General features: G+C 46.9%; 1 pseudogene; it reads left to right on the top strand.

Moving 5' to 3' along the window:
• Positions 1-3,532: 3,532 nt before the first annotated feature.
• Positions 3,533-5,460, top strand: LOC106574284 (signal transducer and activator of transcription 1-like; annotated as a pseudogene).
• The last annotated feature ends 8,226 nt before the right edge of the window (positions 5,461-13,686 follow it).

The following is a 13,686-nucleotide window of genomic DNA, read 5'->3' as shown; positions in this document are numbered from 1 at the left end:
GCTAGAGCTACCACCTACAAGGAACGGGACACATACATGGACGCATACAAGAAAGCATGCTACGACCTCCGACAAGACATCAAACATGTAAAAGGACAAGGAGGGAGGTGGAATCCTATTACACTGGCTCCGACGCTCCTCGTATGTGGCAGACCTTGCAGACATAATGGATTACAAAGGGAAACCCAGCTGTGAGTTGCCCAGCAATGCAGAACTCCCAAACGAGCTAAATGCCTGTTTTCGAGGAATATAAGACTGTGCCTTGTGTGGAAGCCCCTGTTTTTCCAGATGACTGTGTGATCTTTCTCTCCATGGCCGATGTGAGCAAAACATTTAACAGGTTATCAATCAACAAGGCAGCCGGACCAGACAGAATACCAGGGTGCTTTCTCAAAGCATGCGCAGACCAGCTGGCAAGTATTTTCACTGACATTTTCAAACTCTCCTTGTCTCAGTCTGCATAGCTGCAGGAAGTAGTTTGGGGGTGGTGCTGCGATTTTTTTATTTGTATTTGTATTTATTTAAAAAAAAATTGCCAACCGGGGGGGCGGGTGTAATAACAAAGTATATATATATTTTTTTCATTCAGCTTTTTTAGGGGGTGTTGCAGCACCCCTACTTACCGCGGCTATGCCAGTCTGTAATCCAAACATGTTTCAAGCCGACCACCATTGTCCCTGTTCCCAAAAGATCTAAGCTAACCTGCCTAAATTACTATTGCCCTGTAGCACTCACATGTGTAATTCTGAAGTGCTTTGAAAGGCTGGACATGACACACATCAACACCATCATCCTAGACACCCTAGACCCACTCCAATTTGCATACCGTCCCAACAGATCCACAGATTGTGGCGGATGAATCAGAATTAGTTGGGTAACATAGATAATTAAGATGTTTTATTTGCATACTATGCTTATGTGAGATACTTGTCATTAGAATGTATTCCTTTGGATAATGAATGTTGGCAGTTGGACTTTTCCCTTAGCTAGGGCTCAGTCACTTGGGGCCCAGAGAGGGGAGAGGTCAGGCTTGTCTTTTACATGTCCCTGGTGCTATGCAGAATATCAGAAAGGGAAGAGGACAGGATGGAACATTGTCTTCAAATGTGAATGTATCTGTTAAACCATGTGAAGGGATGGCGTGATTAATGGGGAACCAATTACTTGTCTCCACAATGTCTGTGCGCAAGTCACTCCCTCCTTTGGCATTGGGAGAAGGTGTATGGCAGTGTCTGGAACCATTGTATGTCCCCTCTGATATTATCTATGCATAAGTCACTTTAATAACTATCTACATGTAAATATTAACTAAATTACCTCAACTAACCGGTGCTCCCGCACATTGACTCTGTACCCCCTATATACAGCCTTGCTATTGTTATTTTGCTGCTGCTGTTTAATTATTTGTTACTTTTATTTCTTATTTTTTTAGGTATTTTCTTAAAACTGGATTGTTGGTTAAGGGCTTGTAGGTAAGCATTTCATTGTTAGGTCTAAACCTGTTGTATTCGGCGCATGTGACAAATACAATTTTATTTGATTTAAATAGTCAATGAATGACACCCAAACGATCTGCACTGACCCAATCTTGCATTGACCCTATGCACACTCACTTGACTATATATACACACCATATACACACTCACTTACACACAATACATTGACACTCCCACACAAAACCCATACACATAAACATTCACTACATACGTACACACACACATACTAAAACAACACAAACACACAAACATTATTATCTATTCTGATGCCTAGTCACTTTACCCTGCCTTCATGTACATATCTACCTGAAATACATTGTACCTCTGCACATTAATCTGGTACTGGTACTCCCTGTATATACAGTTGAAGTCAGAAGTTTACATACACTTAGGTTGGAGTCATTAAAACTCGTTTTTCAACCACTCCACAAATTTCTTGTTACCAATTACAGTTTTGGCAAGTCGGTTAGGACATCTACTTTGTGCATGACACAAGTAATTTTTCCAACAATTGTTTAGACAGATTATTTCACTTATAATTCACTGAATTACAATTCCAGTGAGTCAGAAGTTTACATACACTAAGTTGACTGTGCCTTTAAACAGCTTGGTAAATTCCAGAAAATTATGTCATGGCTTTACTAGCTTCTGATAGGGTAATTGACATCATTTGAGTCAATTGGAGGTGTACATGTGGATGTATTTCTAGGCCTACCTTCAAACTCAGTGCCTCTTTGCTTGACATCATGGGAAAATCAAAAGAAAGCAGCCAAGACCTCAGAATTTATTTTTAGACCTCCACAAGTCTGGTTCATCCTTGGGAGCAATTTCCAAACGCCTGAAGGTACCACGTTCATCTGTACAAACAATAGTACGCAAGTGTAAACACCATGGGACCACGCAGCCGTCATACCGCTCAGGAAGGAGACGCATTCTGTCTCCTAGAGACGAACATACTTTGGTGCGAAAAGTGCAAATCAATCCCAGAACAACAGCAAAGGACCTTGTGAAGATGCTGGAGGAAACAGGTACAAAAGTATCTATATCCACAGTAAAACGAGTCCTATATCGACATAACCTTAAAGGCCGCTCAGCAAGGAAGAAGCCACTGCTCCAAAACCGCCATAAAAATGCCAGACTACGGTTTGCAACTGCACATGGGGACAAAGATCGTACTTTTTGGAGAAATGTCCTCTTGTCTGATGAAACAAAAATAGAACTGTTTGGCCATAATGACCATCGTTATGTTTGGAGGAAAAAGGGGGAGGCTTGCAAGCCAAAGAACACCATCCCAACCGTGAAGCACGGGGGTGGCAGCATCATGTTGTGGGGGTGCTTTGCTGCAGGAGGGACTGGTGCACTTCACAAAATAGATGGCATCATGAGGAGGAAAATTATGTGGACATATTGAAGCAACATCTCAAGACATCAGTCAGGAAGTTAAAGCTTGGTCGCAAATGGGTCTTCCAAATGGACAATGACCCCAAGCATACTTCCAAAGTTGTGGGAAAATGGCTTAAGGACAACAAAGTCAAGGTATTGGAGTGGCCATCACAAGGCCCTGACCTCAACCCTATAGAACATTTGTGGGCAGAACTGAAAAAGTGTGTGCGAGCAAGGATGCCTACAAACCTGACTCAGTTACACCAGCTCTGTCAGGAGGAATGGGCCAAAATTCCCCCAACTTATTGTGGGAAACTTGTTGAAGGCTTCCCGAAACGTTTGACCCAAGTTAAACAATTTAAAGGCAATGCTACCAAATACTAATTGAGTGTATGTAAACTTCTGACCCGCTGGGAATATGATGTTAGAAATAAAAGCTGAAATAAATAATTCTCTCTATTATTCTGACATTTCACATTCTTAAAATAAAGTGGTGATCCTAACTGACCTAAGACAGGGCATTTTTACTAGGATTAAATGTCGGGAATTGTGGAAAAACTGAGTTTAAATGTATTTGGCTAAGGTGTATGTAAACTTCCGACTTCAACTGTACATTTTCATAATACCTTTACTGTTATTGCTCACTGGTCTAGATGGCCCAGTGGTGCCAGCTGAAACTACTGGACCCTAAATACCAGGAGCAGGTCCACCAGCTCTACGATGACTCCTTCCCCTTGGACATCAGACGGTACCTCAGCAAGTGGATTGAGAGCGTCGACTGGTAAGCAAGCAGGGATGAAGACTGCAGAGAGGCTGCTGTAAAATGGATATACAAAGATCTATTCTATTTGACCGATATTCTACAATACTCTACTCTGTTCTATTATATCTTTATTTTATTGTATTTAATCTCTTTCAATCTTAATTCTCCTGTGAATCCATATCTAGAGATAATGTTGCTGTTCTGATATTGATATACAGTATGTCACTGATCCAATCCATAGGGATAATGTGGCTGTTGAAGTATCCCTGGCCACTGTCCGCTTCCACGATCTCCTAGCCCAGCTTGATGACCAACACAGCCGCTTCGCCCTGGAGAAAGATCTCCTGTGACAACACAACTTAAAAGTCCGCAAGTTAAAAGAAACCTCCAGGTGTAGTATGAGCTCAGGCCTTATTGCCAGTGGCCTTCCATACTTTATTGCTTGTATGTTACAGGAATTCTCAATTAGAAGTGATCCATTCTGCTGCTAATTTCCCCTTTTAAGGATTTTGAATGAGTTGTTGATTTGGAATTGATGACCCTAGTGTCAGTAAATGTTTTTGGGGTTTGTAGTAATAAAGTATACACTTTCACAGGACCGCTTTCAGGAGGACCCTGTTCACATGGCCCTGATCATCTCCAGAAACCTGAAGGAGGACCAGAGGATTCTGGCTGCTGCCAAAAGCATAGAGGTGCCCTACATTGACTTTTATTGACATACATTGTAATTAACAAAATCCCCACACGTCTTTCTCTATCCATGCTGTCAGATATTGTAGGTGATACATAACTGTATATTGGAGCGTTTACATGCTTTAACTGTGGAGTTAAATGAACAGTATTTTCTTCTCAGACCGACAGAGAAAACTGTCACGCTCTAACCATAGAGAGCCCTCTGGGTTCTCTATGGTGTATAGGTCAGAGCATGACTAGGGGGGTTTCTAGCGTTTGTATTTCTATGTTGGTGGTTTGTATGGTTCCCAATTAGAGGCAGCTGGTAATTGTTACCTCTAATTGGGGATCATATTTAGGTAGCCCTTTTTCCCACCTGCGTTTGTGGGATATTGTTTGTGTTAGTGTTTTTTGTGCACTACGGCTTTCACGTTCGTATTATGTTTATTGTTTTTTTTGGTTGTTTCACTGGATAATAAAGTATGTGGAACTCACGCTGCGCCTTGGTCCGCTCATTACGACGAACGTGACAGAATATCCCACCAATGCAGGACCAAGCAGTGTGTTATGGAGGTAAAGGAGTTTTGGACATTGGAGGAAATCCTAGGAGGATGCGAGACCCTTCCTTGGAGGGAATCACCAAGGAAGATGGAAGGACAGCGACGACGCCAGGGTCCGGGGCCACAGAAACCCCAAGATTGTTTTGGGGGGGGGGGGCACACGGGGTGGTCGGCTGAGCAGAGAAGAGAGCCAGAGACCGCCTGGCAATCGATAGAGGAGTTTAATGAGGGATACCGGAGAGAGGTGTTGGCAAGGAGTATGCTGCAGCGCAGGCGTGCTGAAGAGCGTGTCTTCAGTCCGGTGCCACCTGTGTCGGCTCCACGCACCAGGCCTCCAGTACGCCTCCCCAGTCCGGTACGTTCTGTGCCGGCTCCCCACACTCGCCATGAAGAGCGTGTCTTCAGTTTGCTGCCACAGAAACCCCAATATTTCTTTGTGGGGGGGCACAAGGGGCTGTCGGTCGAGCCGAGGAGAGAGCCAGAGACCGATTGGGGAGGCGATGGAGCTGTTGGAAGAGAGAGAAAGGAGAGAAATGTTAGTTATCAGTCGTGTCATCAGTCCGGTGCCATCTGTACCGGCTCCACGCACCAGGTCTCCAGTGCGCCTCCACAGTCCGGTGCCACCTGTGTTGGTTCCTCGCACTCGCCCTGAAGAGCGTGTCATCAGTCCGGTGCCACCCGTGCCGGCTCCACGCACCAGGCCTCCAGTGCGCCTCCTCAGCCCGGTACGTCCTGTGCCGGTTCCTTGTACTCGCCCTGAAGAGCGTGTCATCAGTCCGGTGCCACCTGTGCCGGCTCCACACACCAGGCCTTCAGTGCGCCTCCCCAGTCCGGTGTCACCTGTGCTGGTTCCTCACACTCGCCCTGAAGAGCGTGTCATCAGTCCGGTGCCACCTGTGCCGGCTCCACGCACCAGGCCTTCAGTGCGCCTCCCCATTCCGGTGCCACCTGTGACGGTTCCTCGCACTCGCCCTGAAGAGCGTGTCATCAGTCCGGTGCCACCTGTGCCGGCTCCACACACCAGGCCTCCAGTGCGCCTCACCAGCCCGGTACATCCTGTGCCGGCTCCCCGCACTCGTCCACCAGTGCGTGTGTACGATCCGGAGACTCCAGCGACGGTTCACAGTCCAGAGCTTCCAGCGATGGTTCACAGTCCGGAGCTTCCAGTGACAGTACACAATCCGGAGCTTCCAGCGACGGTCAATGGCCCGGAGCCTCCAGCGACGGTCAATGGCCCGGAGGCTCCAGCGACGGTCAACGGCCCGGAGCTTCCAGTGACGGTCAACGGCCCGGAGGCTCCAGCGACGGTCAACGGCCCGGAGCTTCCAGTGACGGTCAATGGCCCGGAGCTTCCTGCGACGGTCCATGGCCCGGAGCCTCCAGTGACGGTCCACGGCCCGAAGCCTCCAGCGACGGTCAACGGGCTGGAGCTTCCAGCGACGGTCAACGGCCCGGAGCTTCCTGTGACAGTTCCACGGCCCGGAGCTTCCTGTGCCAGTGCCATGGCCGGAGCCTTCCTCTGCGCCGGTGCCCAGTCCAGGCACGGCGTCCAGTCCCGCTCTATGGCCGGAGCCTTCCTCTGCGCCGGTGCCCAGTCCAGGCATGGCGTCTAGTCCTGTTCTATGTCCGGAGCCTTCTTCTGCACCGGTGCCCAGTCCAGGCACCGTGTCCAGTCCTGCTCCATGGCCGGAGCCTTCCTCTGCTCCGGTGCTCAGTCCAGGCACGGCGTCCAGTCCCGCTCCATGGCCGGATCCTTCCTCTGCGCCGGTGCCCAGTCCAGGCACGGCGTCCAGTCCCGCTCCATGGCCGGATCCTTCCTCTGCGCCGGTGCCCAGTCCAGGCACGGCGTCCAGTCCCGCTCCATGGCCGGATCCTTCCTCTGCGCCGGTGCCCAGTCCAGGCACGGCGTCCAGGCACGGCGTCCAGTCCTGCTCCATGGCCGGAGCCTTCCTCTGCTCCGGTGCTCAGTCCGGGCATGGCGTTCAGCCCGGCTTCAGGGCCAGATCCGCGGTCTGAGTGGGGGCTACGTCCTGCACCGGAGCCGCCACGACGCTATTTGCCCACCCTGACCCTCCCCATCTAGGTTCAGGTTTTTGCGGTCGGAATCCGCACCTTTGGGGGGGTACTGTCACGCCCTAACCATAGAGAGCCCTCTGGGTTCCCTATGGTGTATAGGTCAGAGCGTGACTAGGGGGGTTTCTAGCATTTGTATTTCTATGTTGGTGGTTTGTATGGTTCCCAATTAGAGGCAGCTGGTAATCGTTACCTCTAATTGGGGATCATATTTAGGTAGCCCTTTTTCCCACCTGCGTTTGTGGGATATTGTTTGTGTTAGTGTTTTGTGCACTACGGCTTTCACGTTCGTATTTTGTTTATTGTTTTTTTGGTTGTTTTACTGGATAATAAAGTATGTGGAACTCAACTCACGCTGTGCCTTGGTCCGCTCATTACGGCGAATGTGACAAAAACACACAGACTAGCATTGGTTCTGGAGAAACAAAAGCTGAACAACAAAGTCAAAGACATGACAAACAAGGTTCAGGTGAGTGATCATTTCCATCATATACTATATGTTGATTGTTTCCTGGTGGAACAATTCCATCAGTGATTTGCAGTACATGTTCATGCATGTCAGGTTTGCCATCTATCTGATCCAGCACGTTTATCTCACTTGCTAGTGACATGACTTGGGGCCTAAAGGGGAAGACTGGGTGAAAGCATGAGGAAGCTTTTTAGAGCTTTCATTTTTGTGGAACCCAGCAGGAAAGTATCCGGGAGGCATAGAGTCAGGTGAAGAGAGAGTGGGAATTGTCAGGGTCTCAGACTTTGGTTTTCATGCATGTATAATTATGTATAGCTTATCACATTGTTAATACTGTTATTTTATGTTTTTGTTGTTGCTTTCCAAGTCTTGTGCTATTACTCTCTTAGGAACCAGAAGGGGAAGTGGAGAAACTTAAAGCTGCTCCATCTGACATAGAACAAGACAGCAGATTCACCTGGAATGGCATTTTGTTGTGTGACGATAGATGGAAATCACATTGTGTGATCATAGTACAGAGGCCATAAGTCTCTGAATTTGTAAACCTCGCAGTAAATGTTTGTTCATTGTTTGTTCCGTTTGTTAGTTTGTTTAATTCATGTTTAATCATCTTTTAAAAAAAATCTTATCCATGTTTTATTATCATTGTTGATCCATTTATTAGTATTTTCCAAGTTTATATAAATTGAACATTAGGATACTCTTGTTCAAGAGCAGGGACTGTTGGATTCGACATTTTGAACATTGAGATATTAAAGACATGATAGATCAGACGCATAGTATATTAAGGAGTGAGATCTGTAGAAAGACAGAGCGGCTGTGGAATGTGCTGGGTGGACGGGAGGAGCTCAAAGGATTGATATAGGGAGACAGATGGACATCTGTAGATTAGGTGAAGGAGGGGTTGAGGTCAGGAGGTGAGGTCAGATCCCCTGAAGGGAGTAATAAGGGTTTAGTATCCTGTTACTCTTTTCCTGTAAAACCATAAGATGTAAGGATTGGAGAGAAGGAGGAGTGTCTTAAGTGGGATATATCTGTGATGGGAGAAATGTTGGGTTGTCTGAATTACAGCTGTACAGACCCTTTGGGCAGAATTAAACTTGGTTAAAGCTTCTCTAGAGTCTATGAGTTATTTACTCTGACAAATAAGAACCTAACCCTAGGAAGCGGAATCAGAATATAAAGTCTCTGGAATACCTTCAAGACAAGAATGACATTAAGCTAAATACTCTTAAAAACAGAGGTGAGGTGTTTTATTCTCAACCTGTAATAGATCATCTATTTACAGGTCTGTGTTTCAAGTATAGTCAGTAAGTGAATATTTTTCCTTCTCCCACTTTAGAACATGAAATGAACGGGCTGACACCGAAACAGCTGGAACACGAGAAGCTGCTGATTGTAGAGATGTGTTTCAAGCTGAAGTTCAAGAGAAGTGTAAGAGGGGTCATGATTGGTCACGATGAGGTTAACAGTGACATTTGACCATGACATTGTACTGTGAATAAAAAAATGCAATGATCATTTAAATGAATTATATACAGCACCAGTCAATATTTTGGACACGCCTACTCATTCAAGGGTTTTTCTTTATTTTTACTATTTTCTACATTGTAGTACAATAGTGAAGACATCAAAATTATGGAGTCGTATTAACCAAAAAAATATATTTTATATTTTTGAAATATATTTTATATTTGAGATTCTTCAAAGTAACCCTCCTTTGCCTTGATGACAGCTTTGCTCACTCTTGGCATTCTCTCAACTAGCTTCATGAGGAATGCTTTTCCAACAGTCTTGAAGGAGTTCCCACATATGCTGAGCACTTGTTGGCTGGTTTTCCATCACACTGCAGTCCAACTCATCGCAAACCGTCTCAATTGGGTTGAGGTCAGGTGATTGTGGGGGCCAGGTCATCTGATGCAACACTCCATCACTCTCCTTCTTGGTCAAATAGCCCTTACACAGCCTGGAGGTGTGTTTCAAATCAAATCAAACTGTATTTGTCACATGCGACGAATACATTCTAAGACCCATCAATGCATATGCCGAAGCACAGCATCTAGGAAACACACCCTAGAAGTCATAAACCTAGGATTAAAACTAGGGAGGAACCATGCTCAGAGGGCTGTGCTGAGTGGACATTTAAGAGTACATGTGCCCCTTATTGTTGTTCAAGATGTTCCAACCTTCGTAGATGACCATCAGGGTCATATAATAACCAGGGTGGCTATAGACGGGGTAAAGTTCAGCACTAAGGAGTCAATGTCATATCTTTTTCATAGCCTGAGAGAGAGCCTGATATTTCATTCAATGTAAATTACATTTCTTAAATCTTCAGTACTGAAATGCATACATATTACACATTATTATTGAACAATCCTACATATACATGTTTTATTAGTAATTATTTTCTTAGAGAAAAAGGCATTGGGAATTATCTATTGTAAACCACCACCACCATCCATCTCTAAATCCCAATCGTCAAGATGAGACCGGTTCAGACACTGTCTCTTCCCCCCTTGATCTCCAGTGCCTTCCAGGTTTCATATGTTTTTTTTCTCCATGATATATCAACCGTCTTGCCTTTAGGCCCATGTTCTGTCTTGAAGACAGAAGCGCCCATCGACGCAAATGTTCACGATGCTGGAAAAGAGTTTCCACGTTTGATCATTTCAAGGACTTTAAAGTAATCTCCCCACCTAAAGCTAAAGACAGGCACGAAATAGTTGACCTCTGTGCAGGCTTTTGAAAATACATACGAACTAACTGATTTGGTGGCATTTACACTATTGAATTCGGCACAACTTAAAATTGTCACTTTGGAGTCCGTACTATATGCCACTGAAGAGATTCTTATGGCTTTCAAATCATCTCGCCCGCAGACTTCCTCTTCCAATGCATACCCAGGCAGGGATGTTCCACGGAGGGCCTGTTTGATCTGACATAGAGCAAGTCTTATCTTAAGCCATTCTCTCATCCGCAACGCAGGAGAAAAACTCTGTTTTTGGTTGAAAATGGGTGTTGAGGCAGCCGTTTGTGAAAATCTTGACCGTTGAATCGTCCGGTTGGAAAATGTAAGCCATATGTCCGTCACTGATATCCACCCCACCATTAAAACAATCAGGGGCCTCACAAAGAATGGCTTCGATGGTTTTGCCATTGTGGACACGATACACCGATAATTGGCCATGTTTTATTTCTTTCTTCTTTAAAGTCTTCTGTGGTTTATCTCTCAAGGTTTCTTGTCGCTCGTAGTGTTCACAGCTCTTTACTTATACTGATCAATACCCCCCCCCCCCCCGAAATTACTGTTTCATTGTAACGGTCGTCGTAGTAAATGGACCAAGGCGCAGCGGGTCGAGTGCTCATCTTAACTTTATTTGCGAACACTTAATAAACAAAACAAGAAACAAACTAACTAACAGTCTTGCAGGCTAAATACAGCAGTGCAAAGAACAACCTCCCACAATACCCAAAACAAACATACTCCTAATTATAGGACCTTCAATCAGAGGCAACGATAAACAGCTGCCTCCAATTGAAGGCCCCAATCCCAATACCTAAACATAAAAATAAACACCCTAGAATCGACATAGAAATATACAATATAGAACTAAACCAAAACCCCGGAATACATAAATCAAACGCCCCTCTACATAAACACACACTCAAAACCATATAAAACAAATACCCCCTGCCACGTCCTGACCAAACTATAATAACAAATAACCCCTTTACTGGTCAGGACGTGACAGTACACCCCCCCCCCCCAAAGGTGCAGACACACTTAACAACAAAAATATCTACAAAAGAAACCCCTTAAACTAAAGGGAGGGAAGGGAGGGTGGCTGCCATTACCGACGGCTCCCGTGCTACACCCCTCCCTCCCCAAACCTCCTACAGTGGAGGTGGCTCAGGCTCAGGCCTTAGTCCCCCACATGACCAGTCCACCCCTACAGAATACCTTGGCCTGAAGCATGTCACTGTAGACCCTGGACTGTACTCTGGGAGCTCCGGCCTGTAGGGTGACTCTGGGAGCTCCGGACTGTAGGGCGACTCACTCGGTTCCGGACTGTAGGCCGTCTCACTCGGTTCCGGACTGTAGGCTGTCTCACTCGGTTCCGGACTGTAGGCCGTCTCACTCGGTTCCGGACTGTAGGCCGTCTCACTCGGTTCCGGACTGGAGGCCCTCTCACTCGGTTCCGGACAGTGGGCCATCTCTCTTGGTTCCGGACAGTGGGCCGTCTCTCTTGGTTCCGGACAGTGGGCCGTCTCTCTACGGGGCACTGTTGCCAGAAGCTCTGGACGAGGCACTGTTGCCGGACACTCTGGACGAGGCACTGTTGCCGGAAGTTCTGGATGAGGCACTGTTGCCGGAAGTTCTGGACGAGGCACTGTTTCCGGAAGTTCTGGACGAGGCACTGTTGCCGGACACTCTGGACGAGGTACTGTCGTTGGAAGCTCGGGACTGGGCTGACGCACTGGAAGCCTGGTGCGTGGGGCTGGTACTGGAGGTATCAGACTGGAGACACGCACCCCAAGGCTAGTGCGAGGAGCGGGAACAGGACGTACTGGACTGGGCTGACGCACTGGAAGCCTGGTGCGTGGTGCTGGTACTGGAGGTATCAGACTGGAGACACGCACCCCAAGGCTAGTGCGAGGAGCGGGAACAGGATACACTGGACTGGGCTGATGCACTGGAAGCTTAGTGCGTGGGGCTGGTACTGGAGGTATCAGACTGGAGACATGCACCCCAAGGCTAGTGCGAGGAGCGGGAACAGGACGTACTGGACTGGGCTGACGCACTGGAGGCCTGGTGCGTGGGGCTGGTACTGGAGGTATCAGACTGGAGACACGCACCGAAGGCTAGTGCGAGGAGCAGGAACAGGATACACTGGACCGTGAAGGCGCACTGGCGGTCTCGAGCGCAGTACTGGCTCCGCCCTTACTGGCTGGATGCCCGCTTCCCCCTGGCAAATGCGGGGTGCTGGCACCACGCACACCGGCCTGTGAATACTTGGCCTCGACGCCGTGCGCATCACTCCAAAGCACGGGACCTGACCAATAAGCACGGGGAGTAGGCTTGCGGCTTAATCCTGGCCCAGCCAAACTACCCGTGTGCCCCCCCCAAATAAATTCCTGGGGCTGCCTCTCAGGCTTAAATGCCAACCGTGTACCCCTGTAACAGTCCCGGTTTTCATTCCACATTCGCCATTCCTCTCTTGCTGTCTCCACCTGTCTCCATGGCAGGGTCTTGTCCCCTGCCATTATCTCCTCCCATGTCCAAGATGTCCTCCACTCCCTTTTCTCCCTGGCCCAGGATCCTTCCTCCTCCTGGGCCCGCTGCTTGGTCCGTGGTTGGTGGGAGGTTCTGTAACGGTCGTCGTAGTAAATGGACCAAGGTGCAGCGGGTCGAGTGCTCATCTTAACTTTATTTGCGAACACTTAATAAACAAAACAAGAAACGAACTAACTAACAGTCTTGCAGGCTAAATACAGCAGTGCAAAGAACAACCTCCCACAATACCCAAAACAAACATACTCCTAATTATAGGCAACGATAAACAGCTGCCTCCAATTGAAGGCCCCAATCCAATACCTAAACATAGAAATAAACACCCTAGAATCGACATAGAAATATACAATATAGAACTAAACCAAAACCCCGGAATACATAAATCAAACGCCCCTCTACATAAACACACATTCAAAACCATATAAAACAAATACCCCTGCCACGTCCTGACCAAACTATAATAACAAATAACCCCTTTACTGGTCAGGATGTGACATTCATATACAAGATCACTAAACAGCAGAGACATAAGCTCACTACAACATTGCCCTACTCTTTCGAATGTTAAAACACATTCCTCAGTTCAACAAGGTCACTACACATCAATCACCAGGACAGCTTTAGTGCAAACATATGCTTTACCCTAAACAGAAGCACTATCAGGTTACATAAGCACTCACTCGATAGAGTGAGAACATCAGGACCGGATGTACATAAATGGGCATAACCACGTGACACATAAAATAGGTCATCAATTACTTTGAACACAAACCGTCTAACGTATTCTCTTTGAGGTTCACAAACTCATTCCGAGCTTGGTGAAAACTCTCTGAAAAGGGTGTTCCCTTTCAGTCATTATGTACAGCTACACAAACAAGTCATATAAGCATGATTTACATGATTCATTATTAACGCTGGTTCCTGCATGTGACTGACGAGGCTTCTACCCTCAAAGCTGGGACCTTGAAACCCAG

This window comes from Salmo salar, chromosome ssa16, assembly GCF_905237065.1.
Source record: "Salmo salar chromosome ssa16, Ssal_v3.1, whole genome shotgun sequence".
Classification (NCBI taxonomy): Eukaryota; Metazoa; Chordata; class Actinopteri; order Salmoniformes; family Salmonidae; genus Salmo; species Salmo salar.
Note: the sequence above shows the minus strand (reverse complement) of the source record. Positions and strands in the feature narration are given on the sequence as shown.